General features: G+C 37.7%; 1 protein-coding gene across 5 annotated transcripts in view; it reads left to right on the top strand.

Annotated features, from left to right (window-relative positions):
• The first annotated feature begins 437 nt into the window (after positions 1-437).
• The window catches only part of IRAG1 (inositol 1,4,5-triphosphate receptor associated 1), a 174,952-nt gene continuing 162,617 nt past the window's right edge, over positions 438-12,772 (top strand). For 4 of the 5 annotated variants that reach the window (XM_067540803.1, XM_067540801.1, XM_067540802.1 and 1 more), the window contains exons 1-3: positions 438-516; positions 760-970; positions 1,950-2,095. The gene's annotated coding sequence lies outside the window, so the exon portion shown is untranslated. The other variant, XM_067540793.1, reaches the window with a different exon arrangement.

Raw genomic sequence — 12,772 nt, 5'->3', positions numbered from 1 at the left:
CCCTTCATTTCTTTATCTTGAATTCTTATAACTTTTTTGATTAATCAAACCAAACGTTTTTCAGGCATATGTTCTAGTAAACTTTATTTGGGAAAAAAAAAAAAAAAGTTTTTCAATAGCCTAATGTTAGAGTTTTAAGGGTCAGAATTTCAAGCATGACCGTTAAAATTCTGGGCTCAGTTTTTCATTCCAACTTTTTCTCCCTGCAACTTTTGTGAAAGTAACAACACCTTGGATTTGTTTGCAGAAATTGCATTTACTCATGTAAATTAGTTAATTGAACACCTGGGGCTTAGACAATGCCCTAGCAGTTGAAGAGGTTGTTTCCCATCCAATTATTAGAGAGAGAGAATGCATGACTAATTACATAGTCAGTGGTCATGTTTTCAGTCAACCCTGTTTCACCTTGGTCTAAATTGAGATATTAGGTCAAATTCTTTCTTCAGAACAGCAGTGGAACTCCTTTGAAGTCAGTGGGGTTAAAATGTAGTATGTGAGAGCAGAAATTTGAAGATGGTGGGTAGATTCCATGATTGCTAACCTTATGTGCTTATTTTAAAATCTTACCATTAATGAAACTTGAAATTTGCCTTCTGGTGAGGGAGCCTTAAAACATCATGTTTTCAAGCTTTTCTTCACAACCATAAATGTTAACAACTTATTCTTAATTAAAGTTGCAATTTTCAAGTAATATCCTTCCAGCAGCTGAGGCTTTAAGAAAAACACCAAATACAGTCAGCTCTTGCAATTTCATCCTAGATCTCATAACACTGGAAGAGCCCTCTGCAAACAGTTTCCTGTGAAAGAGGCCTGGAATGAGGGAGTGCTGCTGGAGCACCTTGCCCAGAGTCCTGGCTGTGCTGGCAGCACTGCAGATGGAAGGAATCAGAGGCTGCTTGCTGTCGGTAGTGCTGGTGGCCTTCATCCCACTGCTTGTATCAGCTCAGAGCTAGACAAAGAGGCTCTGTATGTAAGTGCATATATACATGTGTATTAGACCAATTCTATACAATTAAAATGTTTGAATAAAAACATGGCTGCAGACAGCTTTCCTCTCAGGGTTTGCCTACAGGGAGAAATTTACCAGTATTGTGCTTAGCAGTATAATTCCATATGTGAATGCTCTTGTTCCTGAATGTGTGCCTTTTTTTCTGATTTAGCTTCTACTGTTTGCTGTTCATGATTCATATTAATGTGATTGTTTAACTAAGTCACAGAGTATTGTTTCTGCTCCCTTATCAGATGACTGAATCATCTTATATGAGAATTAAAAATAGTGAACATTGCACTGCTAAAACAAATATTCAAATGAATAATCATTCTGGTAAATGTGTAATACTTCTAGGATTTATGAACTCTTTCATAAATAACTAGCATTCATCCAGATACTCAAGCACAATTAATAAAATTGAGCAAAAATTTCCACTTTGATTTGAGAAAATTAATTTAAAAATTCTGTCAGCCTGCTCTTAGTGGTTGAAGTTTGGTTGGGTTTTGTGGGACAGAGCATATTCCTGCAGTTTCTCATGTGGGTCTGCTATAGGTCCTCCCCCAGACCCCGCAAGTGGTATTATTGTAGGTGAAGTAGCAAATTCCCAATGTGGGAAGTAATTGCCTATTGTAATAGTAAGCCTAATGTTATGCTAGGGAGTTTACTGACACTCATGTCATGCTCGAGTACTTTTGATGTTTCTTTAAACAATTTACATGAACTAACAATTTATCTCATTGACTTTAATAAAACAAGTACTCTTTCTTAATGTCTTCAATCTGAGCAGCAGAACTGTTGCATTATACTCTGCTCCTATGAGTGTTTAGTTGTTTTCCTACAAAATGAATGAGTTGCGATGCTTATTTGAGCAAAATATTTGTAATTCTGTAATTGTTTCTACAATATCTAATGAGTGCTTTTTCTTTATCTTAAAACATCTTATTCTTTCCTATTTTAGGCATTGAAAGAGAAGTTAAGTCATTCACTCTTAAGAGTGATACAGATGTTTGCTTGCTTACATCCATTCATAGAAAACTGGAACAAAATCATAAAGAGACTGAAAACATTTCTGGAATGTCCAGAACTTTCAACAGAATCAATCAGGTATGTAAATTGTTGAGCTTAAAATTCCCAGAAAAATGTGGGTTTATTTCATTTATTTTTCTTCCATGTAATCTAGAATACTGTATGGCTTCTTCTGGTTTTATGGTGGTGGTTGCTGGATGCCTCTGTGTAGATATACCAAAAATTAAGATGGTTTTTTTGTCTCTGCTTATAGCTTTTCCAGCATATACCTAGCATAGTATAGACTGTGCAGCCAGGCTGTGACCCTATAAAACAGAATAATATACTCACAAAAAGTACTGTGCTATGGATAAGTTCAGTTTATTTTAAGAGTGCCCAGACTTTTAAACACTGTTTAAACAAATAGGTGAAATCATTACTCCAGTCTCTGCCTATTTAAGATTTACACCATGTCGGTACATCAGTTCATTTGCTCCATGGAATGATATATTTTTGGTGCGCATGGAATGCTGGGAGAACTCTAATATAAGGTTTGTCAATGTGAGGGTTCTACATTTTCAAGGAGGGCTGAAGTTAGGTTCCACTGAACTGCTGTGATTTCTCCTTCCCCCACCCCCATCCACATTAGGAAGTGATGGGTAAAGTTGTAGTTCAGCTGGTACACAAGTATTGCTTGTAACACAACTGGAACAGGTATTGTGTGAACACCAAGGGATGACTTCTCTGCTCATTTACAGTTGGTTTGCTCCGGTATAATGCTCGCTTATTTCACTTTTGATTTATACTGTGTGAAAGTGAGAGAGAAATAGATCCAAATGTACAGCTGGGATAGTCTCAAATTTTATTGAGCAATGGCTGTTTGACATGCTTTTCAGCCTACTGTAAGCAAGATCAGAGATCTAATCCCATAGAAATCTAACAATGTTTTCATTTAAGACACTAAAAGTGAATAAAAATAAATTTGGTCATAGTTGTATACACATGCAGGTAATTTTTGTGGCTTCAGTTTAAAGAAAACCTTATTTCATAATCTTTCATTAATTGTGAAATAACATCTATTGTGAGAAATTAAATTTAATTGAGCAAAGAACCCTGATCCTATAACTCTCTTTCAGGACACTGTGATGCCTATATCATTCCCTGAAGATAAGTTTTACTGGTCTATGATGATAGAAACAAAAATTAAGATAGATGATCATTTTACAAAGGGTTAAATACCATGTAACTGCTTTGAATTTTAAGCTTGATAGCCTTAAATTAGAACAGTCATTTGCACAGAATTCATTTATAGAATTGTTATAAAATAAACATCTGGATAATGACAGAAATTAATGTTGTTTGTGCAACGTAACCTTTGAAAGAACAATGCTAAAGAAACCTGCTAGCCTTTTGAAAAGAGTGTTCCCTATATACTCCCCTTGATGTAAGTGGTGCAGGTAGCAATGCCTATAGTCAAGGCTGCTTGATACTTTCCCATTATAGGACCCTGTTTTCAGTTGCTAATGTTTGGCAAAGTTACAAACAGTTTAGGCTAAAATTTTTCATGTTGGGTTTCTGCCTGAGGCTGATGGTTTTGTAGTGTTTTTTTGTTTTGATTTTATAATTCAGCAAAAAGGCATCTGCCATTTCTCAGAACAAGTTCAGGGGAAAATGTATTGTTTTGCCCATGTTAATTTTTTTTAAAAAAATGACTGTTTAGTTGAGAAGCTCTAATGCCTCCAGTTGTGGAGCAAGGACTTGAAATTTGGTTGGGGCAGCAGTCTCCATACTTTCAGGGATATGCCTTGGCCAAATTTGGGTGGATTTTTACAGGGATGAGCAAAGTTATGAGCTTCTGAGACCTGGAGTTCACACATGCTCAGTGGAGACTAAGTAGAGTCTTTTGGCAGCTAAATTTTCTGATGATTCTGCTACTGTGAGCATGCTCCATCCATTGCCAACTTGCATGTGCTGGTAAACCTGTGTATGTGCCATCCCTACAAAGTGGCTGAGCATGCCACAGCCTGGGGCTGCAGGTACAAAGAAGGACTTCCCTGCAATTGCTCCTCCCAGCTACTGTACCTATTCCACACAAACAGTTCTGTTCCTCTAATGCATCTCCTATTGGCATCCTAGCAGAGAGGATGAGAAGGGAGATGCAGGTTGATTTTAAAATGCAGAAGAGTGAAGAGTCACACTTGAGGGTATGTTGGTGGAGTCAGATTGCAATGAGGAGCCCAGGCGAGATAAGAAGGGACTGGGATGTGGAGTTGAGATGAGTTGTTGGAAGATGGAAATGGAATGAGGAGCCAAGGGAGAGTTGGGGGCCTCAGGACTGGGACTAGGACAGGCAGGTAGGGCAGAAATGGTCAGGCATGAGAGGTTTCAGAATAGAAGTGTGTAGTGTAACCATTTAGAACTTGGAATGGAACCCAGAATTACTGAATCTGACCACTCCCTTTCTTCTGTCAGAAACAGCTGTGAAATGCACTGTCTCATCCACTTCTAGTGGCTGACCCCACCCCCCCCCGAGAATAACAGCCTGGTACTGCTGTTAGTTACTTTAATGACTTTAATGCCAGTGGTCTGTTCTGTTGTTTTACAATTTCCAAAGCTGTTGTTAAGAATGGCTATATTGGGTCAGACCAATGGTTCATCTAGCCCAGTATCCTTCTAAAAGTAGCTGATGCAAGATGCTTCAGAGGGAATGAACAGAACAGGGCAGTTTATCAAGTGATCCATCCCCTGTTGTTTAGACTCAGCTTCTGGCAGTCAGATTTAGGAACATCCAGACAATGGAGTAGTTATGATTCCATGATGAAATTTCTGTTTTTTCACTTGGCTTTTTCAAGAACCGAGGCAATGGCATGCAAAAAAAACTTCCTTAAAAGAATGTTAAGGTAGCAAAATCAAGTGATCAAAAGTTAGGAAATTCCAAAATTAAGGTTGCTCATGCAGTCTTAATTTGGCCTCCTTGGGCCTATGCATTATGACAGTCTTTAATTACATGTTCACATTTTTTCCACAGGACCCTGGCCTCATTCAGTGCACAGGAAGAACAATGTTCAGGAATTAACATGGGTTGTAGGTAAATGGGACTGGTGTGCCCTTAGAGCTTTTAATGCCTGTGAAAATTGCTGACTGAATCTACAAAAAAAATGAACTTTGGCCCTGATTGAGATCAGTCACTGCAACTTCCTGAAGTTAAATGAAGATGAGGGATTGAGTACCCTACAGGAGGTGCTTTTTACAGGATCAGGCCCATAACGTATTAAATATAGTTTGGGGAAAATTGGCTATCAATTAGATTTATAGTCTTTAATTTAGACTATTCTTGTATATAAGTTTACTCTTTGGAGAAATGATGGACATTGTTGCCATTACTCTGTTCTTATGCAAAAATTTTTATTCTAATTTACAGCGGGTTGTAGAGAGAATTCTGTCTAACATTTTCTTTCCATATCTTGACACAAGATAGAATTGAGCTGTTACTCATAATGAAATATGCAATGAATTACTCTCATTTGAGTTTATTTTGCTCGGTTTACAGTTCATTAACTTTCTGATGGGGGGAGAAGAGGAGAGAGAGAGATTTTTTTTTTTACTTCTGTATAGGGTTGTGGTTTGGGACACTTTAGTGTGAAAATAGACATGTTTTCTTCACAATTTGTTTAAGAAAACTTAAGTTCTTTATTATACAGAGAGACAATACTCAACATGTTTTGGGACAAAATTCAGGATCATGTTATCAAAACAAAAGCAAGTTAAGTTTAAAAAAAAAAAAAAAAAGTGACACCTTGTTTAACATGAGTTGACTTGGAATTTACCTTCAAGAAAATCCTCAGAGGTTCTGATGTTTTTTGCAAGTGGAACAACTTGGAGTGAATTTTAAAAGGTACAGGGAGAGAATTCAAGGGAGAATTCAATAATTCAAGGGAGAGAAGGAAGAATAGGAGAGAGAATTCTTCAGCATTTGTAAACATGTATTTGTAAACTTCTTGCATTCCTGGAACAAAAATGGCCAGGGCCAGCATGTTCTCCCAAATTTGTACAGTTAGCTATATAAAATAAACTAAGAGCAAACAGACTAAATAATGTATATCTGATAGGATAATGGGTGCTCTACCTCTGATTTATCTCAGACATTGGTTGGATCACTTTAATACCTGTACCATTGAATTTGCTAATGGAGTGTGCGTGTGTTTTGTTTGTTTGTTTAAAAAAACGTCCATATGGGCATTCACACTAGCTTTAAGATTAAGTATGGAACTGAGCACCCAAACATGCTTTCCCATTCATTTTAGAAAGCTCTCCCTGGCAGCAGCAATACTTTTGTGCAGTATTGTGCTTGGAGGAATGCAGAGGCTGGAACACAATGGCAGTGGGAATGAGTAAGACTGCCTTTGCTGTTTTTCCCCTTCTTTGTGTGCACTATGAAAATCCTAGCACAGTTTTGTCCAAAACATTAAAGGGAATGGTCCCATGCCTTTACAGCTGTATTCTGTAAGCTCTTTGAAGCAAGGACTGTGGGTTTTTTATAGATGTGTTCAATGCCTAGCACAATGGGGCTCTGATACCTGATGGGGCCTCTAGGAGCTACTGCAATACAAATACCTAGTAGTAGTAATTTGCAATGTCGCAAGTAGGACTGGAGAACTGGCACCGAACAGATGGTAGCGCACTGAGGAGTTATTTAGGTAGTCTATTTTTAAAGTGTGTGTGTTATACATACTGTATTTTTCTCAGTTGTGGTGCTATACACTGTACTTCCAGACATCCAATCGGAGCAGAGAGTAGTGGCTAACTTAATCTAGGCTAACCCTTGTTCCCGGCTTCTTCAGAGGGCCACTATGCAGTTGTGATGTCCAAGATCATTTGGGGTGCTTTTTCTGACACTCTTAATGTCTGGGGGCAGGAGGTAAGGCATTCTGACTGAAACTTCTTCATATCCGGAATTCTTTCCCACTTTTACATGAAAAGGAAGTTGTGAGGGACAGTGGTAGCTCTACAATGAGGTGAGTTCTTAAGCTTGCTAAATAATGCATTACATGTATTCTGTATATCCATCTGGAACATTCTGTAAATAGCCTAATAAATAAAATAACCCCAATATGGTTTATGTGACATCAACTTTGTGAACGTTGAGTGCTGTAAGATGTCAATTCGTGGAGTGGGAGGAGGGGCCAGATGATAGCTGCTTGCAAATGTGTGTCAGACCAATACTTCTAACATTAGAGAAGGACTTTAGGGACAGCTGTGTCAAAGTGGGAGTGGGAAATATCCTAAATTAAGTCTGAGTGAGAGAGGGACATGTATGGCATTAGTGTTGGATATATGCTTTGCAGAGTGACTTAATCTAGACTCTTTCTAAAATGTGCTAAGCTGGAGACCATATGAATTTCCATATTCCAATTTGCTAGAGAGACCTGCAGATAGTGAAAAGGTGAAACACTGCATATTGTTGCATGTTGTGTTTAAATTTACAGTGCTATATAAATGTACTTAATAATTGATAGCTTGTGCTAGTCTTCAGTTGTGTGTTTAATTAAAATTAATTTGTCTGAAAAGCGTAGAACTACTTCTTAGCAACCAGAGGATCTTCTGAAGATTGGTGAATATGTTTTGCAACTTTAAACTCTTGAGACTCTTCCTTTAGTGTCTAATGGAAAGTTATGCATTATGTTAAACCAGTTTTCAGAATATATAACTTGTGCAAGAAGATGGCTTTAAGCCAGCATCCATGTTTGCAGGTGGGAAGTGACTGGCAGCGGCTCCAGCAGACATTGTGCCTGAGCCAGCTCTGGGGAATGCACAGAGTAGTGGCATCTGCTGCGTTCTTTACCTGACTACAACATATTCTCTGCCCAGCACTGGCCCACCTCTGCTGGCTGATGAAGAATGAGGCAGGACCATGATCCCAGGGTTTGTCCCCTCTTCCACTTTTGTTAGGTTTCTAGCCCTGCTGTTGATGCTGGAGGCCGCTGGCCCTTATGCACTGGCTGTGCAATAGACAAGACTGTGTGCATGGTCCCTTAGCTGGGTTGTATATTGAGATGCTCCTTGCACCCCCTTTCCCCATTTCACATAATCAAGCCCTTTCTGTATTATGATTCCATGCTGAAGCGTTTCACAACTCATAGGATTTGAATTTTCTGCTTTTCAGCCCCTGTAACACTTCCTGACTTAACAGCAGGGGCTGACGTTCCTACAGTGTTGACAGAACAAGCCAGAATATTCAAAACATCATGTAGAGAGGGGTGGGCACAGTGAGTCCCGGTTACTTGGCTTTTCCTTCTGTAAGTGGTTAAAAAAAAATCTTCACCTTTCCTCCTAAACATCCAGCTGTAGAGGGCAGGAGGAACCTCAGAGGGTGGGTTTTGTGGACTAGCAAAAGAAATCACCACTGCACTGAGCACAGCATCTGTCACTTCTCCAGAGTGGCCAGCAGAAGCTAAGGGAATGTTTGGCCCACAGAAGCTCCTGGGCCTGACCAATTATAATCTCTGAATCTTTATTTTGCTACCATTTTTTTAACACTGTGTTGACACCCACAACAGTATTCATACAAGGTAATAGCATGTAAACATTAAGAGGTAAACTCTACTCTCGGATGTGTGTGGATGGCTCTAATTGCCTGCCCTATTCTGGCTTCGGATGGGTACCCAGAAGCACCATTTTTGGTTCTAGTGTTTGTAAAGGCATTTAAAAGTAAGTATATCAACAAAAAATCAAATTTTATTTTAAAAAAATATCAAATTTGGACTTTTAAAAAGGATTTCTTTAAAACACTTTCTTTTTTTATATAGGAGCTGGTAAAAAAAACAGGACAATTTCACAAATTTGTAACAGTTTGTTGTGATTTATAGTAGCAGTAAATCCAGTAATATATTTTAGTAAGTCCATGTTTAACTGTCAAGTAGTTTTTCTGCATATCCTTTACTGTCATGGCTAGTTAACATGATAGTGTAGTAGAGCCAAAAAAAATTCAGCCTTGGTGTAATCTGGCACAGTTCCATTGTCATCACTGGGGTCTCACCAGTGTAATTCAGGGCAGAAACTGGACCACAGAGTGCAACAATCTGACTTGATACCAATCATGTAAAGCCTCATGCATAGGAGTCCTGTTTGAAGTCAGTGGGATTACATATATGACTAAAGCTTTGCAGAATCAGGCCAAATTCCACTCTATGAAATGTGTTCAAGCCCATTACTTACATTGAGTTGCATGCTTTGTAAAAATTGGCTCTAGCAATTTGTCTGTGCATTCAGCAACAATTGGAAATGAAAGGCAGAAATAATAATAAATAGCTAAATGGAAATTTAGAAACTGTATATCGTCCAATTACCGTAAGGGTTTTTAAGAATAACTATCATGAAGTAACTTCTTCTCTTCTTGTTCTTGATACCAGTATATCTCCTGCTAATGTGCATAATCTGAAGGATGCTTCTTTGTTTAACTCAGTACCAACATATTACAGAAGTATTGTTTGTAAGAAAAGTCACGGGATGATGATGTAAGTTAGTATAGTAATGGATACAATTTAGGTGTAGTTATCTTCTTTTCATCTTCTTGTTTTATCTCTTATTCTCACATACTTTAATCATACATGTATGTAGTTTTCTAAATGAACTAAGCAGTTTGATGAAAAATGTGTAGCATCATGATTGGGTAATGATGAAAAACTTTAATTCACTGTTTGACTACACTTATTTTTTATGAGAGGAGAAAATGAGTCATGATAACCAAAACTGTGGAAGGATAAGATAAATAAAAGCTGATCTCGATAGCTAATAATAATTACAAAAAGAAATCTCTTGTCTTCTGATCTGGCAGTTTACTGTAATATACTTAACAGCAACATTCCTGGATATAAAACTTTGTAAGAAATTATTGTCCCAATGTTTAGTAAGAAATATAGGTATTCCTCCTTGCTACAACTATTTTGACAGGCAGCATTTTCCAATTAACTGTGTATAGGACTGAAAGATTCAGAACATTTTAGTTTAGTAGTGACTTGGGCTTGATCTGGCTCCTATTGAAGTCAATGAGAAAACTTTCACTGACTCTTATGGGGTCAGATCATAGCCTTCATTTGGGCCTTGGAATGTTATTTCACTTCTGTGTCTGTTTCCTCATTTGTAACCAAGAGAGATGGGTGGTAATAGTTGCTTTTCTGCCTCAGAGGGGTTCTGTGAAAAATGACTGACTGATTTGTTTTACATCCTAAAGCATTGTAGATACATGTCTAAGCACTTTTATTATGAGTTTTTTGGGGTTTTTGTCCCCCTCCCCCTTAGTATATTGTAGCTACAACAGGCCTAGATCCTGTGATGGTATCCATGTGATTCACCCTTTGAACCCACATGAACCTGTATTGATTTCATTTACTTGTAGAATTGGCCTTCTAGTACATAAAGACCTATTTAGTCATAACTTCCCTCCCCACACATCTTATGTCGGTACTCAATGACAGCTGAAACAAGGAGGATCTTTTTAATTGTTAGGACATGTGCTCTAAAGCATCTCCAACCCAAGTGAAAGTCTACATATGAAGCCTCATTTAATTTCAAAGGGCAACATCAAAGGAAAGAATTATAATAAGATGTGGCTCTTGTCTCACTTGACTAGCTAAATTTTACCATATTTCATGATGATCATTATGATGATCCCTTTGACTGCAGACATCTCTGATAGAGTGGTTATATAAATTGCAGGTTCTGATGTGTTAAGTTCAGCCAAAAATAGCTTTAGTCCTCATCAGTCTGTCTTCTTTTTAAGGTAAACTGAAGCTCTCTAAGATTGTTCTTCAGTCTCTTTCAGGGAGAAAAAAGGCAATATCTTTAGAATTTTTTTGTTTTGGATTTTAAAAATCTAATGCTAATAAAGGAGGGGGAAACAAAAGGGAAAATTGGAAGAGAACAGAAAAATAAGGCAAAGGGCTTAATTCTGGTCACAATTACACCCATACAACCCCATTTTCTTCAGTAGGGGTTGTCTTTATTATTATTTGTATAGCAGTAGTACTGTGAGATCCCAGCCTCATTGTGCTAGGCACTATACAAGTAGCAAAGGGATGGTGCCTGCGCTGAAGAGTTTACAGTCCAGTTATAAGACAATAAATAGACTGGGCGAGCATAAGATGACTCACCTTGCACAGATGTGTAAATTTAAGATTACACCATTGAACATATATAAAGTATGGAGATGCTCTGTTAAGATGACACAGACAATATCTGCTTGCTTCCATCCCCAGCAGTTTCTGTGGCTCAAAGAAGAGGCAGGGCATTCTGATTGAAACTTCCTTAGATCTGGAATAGGGGTTGTCTTTATTACTTGTGTAGACCAAAGTCTACACAAGTAAGGGCTTTAAAATCAGCATTGATTTAAAGCTACTAATCAGCCACTTTATAGCAACCATTGTAAAGTAATGGAGAAAGAGTGTAAGGTGAATAGGCAAAGTAAATGTTCTAGGTATCTGATATAAAGTAAACATCAGTACTCAGAGAAAATAATTTTTCTCCTTGAAATAAATTAATAAGATTAGTAACACAAATTATTATTCCCTTTTGATAGCACTCAATATCCTGAACTACAGAAGCTCCTTTTGGAAGAATCAACTGAAACAAAAGAGTAGTCAAAGCAAAATACAGCAAACGCAGAAAGTTGAACGCACCACTAAGGATATGATAAGAAAGAATAAGGGGTCCATAAAGACAGCCAAAATTAATTGTCACAAAGGTCAAGATGAAGTCAGTTTAAACATTACATCCATGGAAAATGAAGATAGCTTTTTGCACACCAACCAGAAGCTAGCTCAAATTGAATACAAAGCTCCAGATTAAAAGTGGTTGTTTCAGACCTAGCAAAAAGTATTAGAAGCAGAATGTAAAGCTAAAACAACAAAAGAAAAAATGGAGGCTATAGTGGAAGTCACAAAGTCTTTGACAAAAGGGACAGTGTGATTTTTGGCTGAGTAAAGAGAAATTAAAAGAAATAAACCTCTAGGTATTACAGAAAATAAATATTGGTCAGAAGACAAAGAGCTATAGCCTCCTATGTCCGTTTTGAACATTAATAAAGTGAGAGGATCTGCTCTGCTCTTGGGCTTCTGAGAGCTCTCAGTGAGGATGTACTGGAAATTGGTGTGTTAATGTCACATCTTATGCAGATGATTCAGGCAATTCAGTTGTGGTATTCTGATGCCGAAAGAAGCACATTGCTTCCAACATGCCAAAAGGAAGTAAAAAGCTATTTTAAAATAGAAGAAGGAAGGGAGCAACTGTCAAGAAGGTAGTGTATGTAACCCAGATATTTATAACTAAACTTCATGGAATAATTTTAAACATGCTTTGATTTAAAATGCTAAAATCTTGCTTCAGTCATGATATGGAAGGGTCTACCACAAGAGTCAACACACTTTATTCCATCATCTTTGTCTGTCCTATATCAAACCTCTCCTTTGCAGGGATTTAGAGTAGGACTGTCATTTGTGATGCCAGTCAAAACTGAACTCTGGTTTTCAAGAGATAGTTAGTGCATCATGTATTTCCACATCAACATTGCTATCTTGTGTACATCTTTAGGACCAACTATTGCTCTTATTTGTTCACATAGGGCTCTTGCTGAACGCAAGTGGAGTTGAATGTGTCTATATTCAAAATACAATGCAGTGCGTTTTTTTTAAATGCAAAATCATACTGCGATTGAAGTCCATGGTAAAACTTTCATTGACCTCACTGAGACCAGGATTTAGTCCTTCTGGCGAATCAAAGGCC

Source organism: Emydura macquarii, unplaced genomic scaffold (assembly GCF_026122565.2).
Source record: "Emydura macquarii macquarii isolate MOO-44397 ecotype Brisbane River unplaced genomic scaffold, CSIRO-AGI_Emac_v2 contig_587, whole genome shotgun sequence".
NCBI lineage: Eukaryota > Metazoa > Chordata > Testudines > Chelidae > Emydura > Emydura macquarii.
Note: the sequence above shows the minus strand (reverse complement) of the source record. Positions and strands in the feature narration are given on the sequence as shown.